The sequence below is a fragment of the Mixophyes fleayi genome, chromosome 4 (assembly GCF_038048845.1).
Source record: "Mixophyes fleayi isolate aMixFle1 chromosome 4, aMixFle1.hap1, whole genome shotgun sequence".
Taxonomy (NCBI): Eukaryota; Metazoa; Chordata; class Amphibia; order Anura; family Limnodynastidae; genus Mixophyes; species Mixophyes fleayi.
Window position 1 is genome coordinate 78,552,489 of NC_134405.1, and position 6,540 is coordinate 78,559,028.

A 6,540-nucleotide genomic window follows, 5' to 3' on the forward strand; every position below is an offset into this window, starting at 1 on the left:
ACATTCATTTATTTTATTTTTGCTTGTTTTTTTTCTTGGTGTTTTCTTTATTTCTTTTTCAAAGTTTTGGTTTTAGTTGCTCTACGTTTAAATTAGAAAATGTAGCTGATATTCAGTTGTTTAATTGAGTTAAAAAGGTGGAAATACTTATATGTTGCATCATATCAGTTACAATTGCTTTTTATTTTTCCTTTTGGAAGGAAAGTGTTTCTCCATCTTTATAACTGGACAAAGGGGGCTGCATTTATAAATGTATATTGCTTTAAAAGGAGTTCCCTGTAGGTGGTAGAAGAACGGTTCTGTATTATTTTATAAAGCAAAATAAGTACATGAATATGTAATGTGGTGTTAGAGGCGGCTGTCTATCACCCCCTGCTGGGTGGCTCTATTAACATACTGTATGTTGTCCTACAGCAGAGAGAGGTAGTAATATGGTCTCTTGCTCTTCTAGTACAGAAAGTTGCATCTTATATATGCTGGGACTCTTGTTTCTGAGACTGGTGGGAGCAGTAACCCTACGCTGCCCATAGAGGGCTGTGTTTGTCACCATGGCAACTGTTTGTTTATAGCATAACAAAACTTCCCTGAGTCGAGCATGAGCGAGTACTACAGGCTGCCTAAGCCTGCCTTACAGCCTACCAAAAGATCTGTATGTGGGTAGTGGTCAGCACAAGTAATGCTGGTTTTGATAGAACAGTGTCTTTTAAAAGCAGTGACATTTTGTATACAGACCGGTAGAACTAAAACTAACTGCTTCATTTGGTACAAGGAAAAGAAGGCATTATGGAAGTGCAAAAGTCTGTCCTAAATCCTTACTGATTGTAACCAATAAATAGAACACAATGGGCCTCATTTGCAATTATGATTATACTCTGATAGAATTGGAGGAATTTAAAATGAGGTAACTGATTTGCAGTTGGAGACGAGGTGGGTCCTAGCTCAACTCTATATCTCAGTGTAAAAATAAAACAATATTTGCTTGCAAAAGCAGACAGTATTTTTCTTGCATGCAAAGAAAAATTTAATTTTCACTCCTTCTATTGCAGTGTGTTTTGTACAGGTGCAAATTTGCATCGTTTAGCAGGACTTGCTCATTACTCTAAATGGGGCTCACTGTGAGCATGCTTTGCATAAATACCTTTGCAAAGACAGTTAAGTTAAACGTCAGCAGCATGAATGAATAGACCCCTTTTATAAAGAACAAATGCATTAATTTTTAAGGTATATTTGACTATACTATATTGTCTTATTTTAAAATATTCAGTCTTCATCTACTGGTCTTTTTATGTTCCATGTTTTGAAGTGGGTGGGGATAGAACAACCTATAGCCACTCAGAATCCTCACAACAGCAAATAATTCAAAAGAAGAATGAGTTGATAATGTTGGAGATAGTGGCTTATCTAGTCTACTTGTGTGATAGTGAGTGCAGGGCTATAATATAATAAATAGGAGAATGGTGATTATTCTTGCCATTGATTTGTAAGATGTTGCAGTGCCCTGCAGCACTGGACACTGGGGAATATGGAACATACTTAAAAAGGATGAACAAGGTAGACAAAAGAAATGCAGACGTGAAAAAGCGGCCCCTTTTCGTGAGTATCTTCAAGGCAACAGCAGAAACCCGAGATGGTGAATGTGACCATTACAAAGGATTACCAGTGAGGGGAGGGAAGGATAAAGATTTGTAGTCTGAGGTAGGAAATCACATGGGTGGGCAGCTGCACAGGAGAATTCTAATAAAGTGGGGATGGTGGTTATCAAACAGGACACCAGGTGTAGGTCAGAGGGAGATCTAAGGGCGTGAGGAACAGTATTTTGAGATGCATGAAGGAGTTGTGTTGAGGACCCTGTAGGTAAGGTTGAGTAATTTGATTTGGATTCTGAAGAGTATGGAGAGCCATAGCAGAGATTTGCAAAGTTGTGGGGTGGAGAGAGTAAGATTAACTTTGCTTCAGCATTTAGGATGGATTGAAGTGGGGACTGAGGTGAGGGGAAAATGGCAGATAGGATTTTGCAGTAGTTAATGTAAGAGGTGATGAGAAAATGGATAAGCGTTTTGGGTGCATATTGGGTAAGTAAAGGGCATATTATAGCAATATTTGAAAAGTTAAGGCGACAGGACTGTGAGAGATGTTGGATGTGAGGAGTAAAGTAGAGACTGGTGTCAAAGGTGACACCTAATCAGAGCGCTTGGGAGACTGAGGAGAATTATGCTGGTGTTGACGGTGAGGGAGATTTGAGGGGAGGTGATGCTGGGAAGAGGGAATAAGATTAGTTCTGTTTTGGACATGTTGTGCTTGAGGTAGCACTGGGACATCCATGTGGAAATAAGAGAGACTTTTGGTTACAAGAGTTCGTAGAGTAGGTGAGCAGAAAGCGGTTGGATAGGTAGGGAGAGAATCTGGAAAGAACTGTCACAGATGCCAATTGTTTGAATAGATGAATGGAAACTTAGCCAGTGTCTATAAGGCATCAGCCCTAAGTGTTTTGCCAAAAGTATAGTCTGTTGCGGGGGCAACTAGAATGGCTGTCACTAGAGATCATTGTTCTCTATAGTAACCACAGTCTTTCTACATGCTGAATTTCATGTGTGTGTCCTGCTCTTGGTGAGTACAAAGGTTGCATTTATCAGAGAGATCACTGTTCTCAATTGTAACAACTGTTCTAGCTGTATACATGTTGCAGTGGGTAAAATCTTGTTTTACAAAGTGTGTGTATATAGCCTGAGATCTAGTGGAAGGATCAAAGTTGCCAACACCACAGAGTATTGATGTGGGGTTCCTGTCAAAGAACAGGGAGATGATGGTGTTGTACCCCTATATGAAATAAAGTTTATACAGCCAACTATTTGAGTTTAGTTTAAAATAAATCATGTACCATAAAAGTGTAATTATCATTGAGAAATATGTCACTCTTCCTTTCCAGTCTATGGAGTCATATCATTTTACATTGACAAAGCAATTGGTATATGGCTACTAAATATGTTTCTAGCTATTTTCAAACATTTTATTTAGCATCTATTGTCTTTCTGTATACTTTTTCTGCATGTATATCCTGTTTGTAATGTGAATAGAAAAGGGCAAAGCATTGCATACGAAAGCAGAGCATTACTCCTACTCTTCCCATAGAACTCAGGATGTGCGGTGAACATCCCAATAAAAGAAAACTCCATTGTTTCTGACTTTTAGCCAGATTGGCTCAGCTTGGCTGATGGAGCTAAATCTGTGACTTCCATTTAAAAAAGTAAATTATTTATTATGATTAACAGATGAACAGATTCATTGCTATGAAAATGCACATGATATCAAAAAATAGTTTGCTGTTAATAAAATTTTAAATGTTTGTATAGATTTTAAGCTTTGTTTTTATTTTGTTAAAGGGACCCCAATTTTAAAATACCATTAATTTGCGTTATTGTGCCTATTACAGTTATTTCTTAGTCCTAGTTTTTGTTATTCCTCTTAGAAGGCTATGAGCATATTCATTCTTGTCTGGTATCATTTTGCCCTCTTTCTGCCATGTTTTCAGTCTTTCCAGACCTGTCCACAGCCCCAATGATGTTCCATACTCCCTGCCACTAGGCAATGCCCCCAACTATTTAATTGTAAAGCAATACAATTAGAGTGCTCTGAGAAGAGAATTCCTGGTAAAGAAAAGTAAACGAACATAACTGCATAACCAGTGTCTGAGTTGTATTAAGAAAGTGCATTTTTATTGCTTGTTTTTTAAAGCCTTTACCAGTCTTTGCTGGGAGCGTTTATTAAGGGTTTAAATAAAGACACTGATCATGTGTATGTTAACCACATATAATCATTGTAGAATGGCTGTAAGCCAGGGATGGCTGCTTAGCTAGAGTGTAGTTCTAAGTGTGTAGTTACAAGTGTATTAAGATCTAAATAGCATAATTCGGAGTTATACTGGAATTAAACAGGAGAAGAACATTCTACCCATTACTACAGAAACAAAAGGAGAACAGCCAGCTTTCACCTGAAACTCCATATTCTACTCCTGATGTTTCCATCTCACCTTGGCTGCAAGCTTCACAACACAAGTCTGTTTTGCCAATTGTTTGAATAGATGAATGGAAACTTAGGGCTGAGGCCTTATAGACACTGGCTATGTGTTTTGCCAAAAGTACAGTCTGTTGGACCTCCCCCTCTGCTACTGCTTTCACCGCTGCACTCTCCCACGGACGTCTCTCCTTCTCCCACACTCCACGTCCTCGGGACCGTCAAGGAGGAGGTGTAGGTGTCCTACTGTCTCCTGGCTACACCTTCAGTATTATCCCCCCATGAACCCTCCCTCTCCTCCTCCTTTGAGGTTCACTATCTCCGTATCTTCTCCACTCTCCATCTTCATGTCGCACACAATTTCTTGATAACTGTCCCCTGGGTTTCCCATTTCCTCTCATTATTATCGGTGATTTTAACATCACTACTGACTCTCCTATTACTACAGCTATCTCTAAATTCCTAACCTCTTCCAGTGGCCTCTCCCAATAGACAATTTCTGCCACCCACTGTGATGGTCACTCCCAGGACCTAGTGTTCTCCCATCTCTGTAACATCTCCAACGTCTCTAATTCTGTCTTCCCACTCTCTGACCACAATCTCTCCTTGTCTTTACCCTCTCTTTACCCCCTTGCCCCAGCTCCCCACCAAAAGTTGCTTGCACGCAGCGTCCCATCAACAGCATTGACCCCATAATCCTTGCGTCCTCCCTCAAAACCCTCCTCGCTCCCACTTCTTCCCTATCTTTCCCCAATGCCGCTGTCACTATTTACAAGTCCGCTCTCTGTTGTCCTTGACACTGCAGCCCCAGTCACCCCACTCCGTCTCCGCCAATCTAAACCCCACTCCTCTCTTATTCGTCTCCTCAAAAAGTGTTCCCGGTCCTCCTTTCTTTCTTCCCAGTCTTTTCTTGGCTATTTCCAGTCTAACTTCCATCCCTTTCACTCAAATGAAACTGACCTCACTAAAGTAACAAACGAAGCTAAGTTCAAAGTTCACTTCTCCCTTCTTGTACTCCTCAACCTCCCTGCCACTTTTGACACTGACAGGCATTCTCTTCTCACTACCTTTCACTCCCTAGGTCTTCGCAAAACAGCTCTCTCCTGGTTTGCTTCCTATGTCTCTGTCTAGTATTTTAGCGTCTCTGCTTCCGACTCTCCTCCCGCCCCCCCCCCCCACGTCTTCCTCTTTCTATTTGAGTCCCCCAAGGTTCTGTTTTTGGGCCTCTGCTCTTCTCTCTCTACACCACTTCTCTGTGAACTCATTCATTCATTTGGCCTACAATACCACCTCATTGCTGATGACACACAAATCTATCTTTCCTCTCCTGACCTCTCTCCCGCCTTCCTAACCCAGGTATCTAGCTGTCTCTCGGCTGTAACTACGTGGATGTCGCAGCGCTTGCTCAAACTCAACATCTCCAAATTCAAGCTCATCATATTTCCTCCCGCCAATGTTGCTGTTCCTCCCAACATCTCCCTCTTCGTTGACAACATTACATTCTCCCCTGTCTCCCACGCCCGCTGCCTTGGAGTCTCCCTCGACTTCAAGGAGAGAGGTTCAATAGTTGTGAAGAAGACTTCAGGGTGCCAAAGAACGTCCAGCATGCGCCAGGATCATCTCCTAAAGTTGATTCAGCTGCGGGATCGGGACATCTCCAGTGCAGAGCCTGCTCAGGAATGGCAGCAAGCAGGTGTGAGTGCATCTGCAAGCACAGTGAGGAGAAGACTTTTGGAGGATGGTCTGGTGTCAAGAAGGCCAGCAAAGAAGCCACTTCTCTCCACAAAAAACATTAGGAACAGACTAATATTCAGCAAAAGGTACAGAGATTGGACTGCTGAGGACTGGGGTAAAATAATTTTCTCTGATGAATCCACTTTGATTGTTTGGGGCATCTGGAAAAACACTTGTCCAGAGAAGGAAAGGTGAGCCCTACCATCACTCCTGTGTCATGTCAACAGTACTGCATCCTGAGACCATTTATGTGTTGGGTTGCATCTCAGCCACAGAACATAGTCATGAATAAAGAATGGTGCCAAAACATCCTCCAAGAGCAACTTCTCTCAACCAGTCACAGTTTGGTGATGAACAATGCCTTTTCCAGCTTGATGGAGCACCTTGACATAAGGCTAAAGTGATAACTAATTAATTGGCTCTGGGATCAAAATATCAAAATTTTGGGTCCATGACCAGGAAACTCCCCAGGCCAGAGGCGGGGGGACAAACAAAAACCCACAAAATCTGACAAACTCCAAGCATTGATTAGACAAGAATGGGTGACCGTCAGTCAGTATGTGGCCCAGAAGTTGATTCTGATTGACAGCATGCCAGGGTGAACTGCAGAGGTCTTGGAAGGAAAGGTCAACACTGCAAATATTGACTGCATAAACTTACATACCTACCTGACCACTCCGCTCAGCTTCAATTCACCTCTCATTACCTCCTCCCGTGCCCGCCTCCAAGACATCTGCCGTGCTGCTCCCATTCTTTCAAACTCCCTACCCCCACCTCACTCGACCCCCCCCCCCC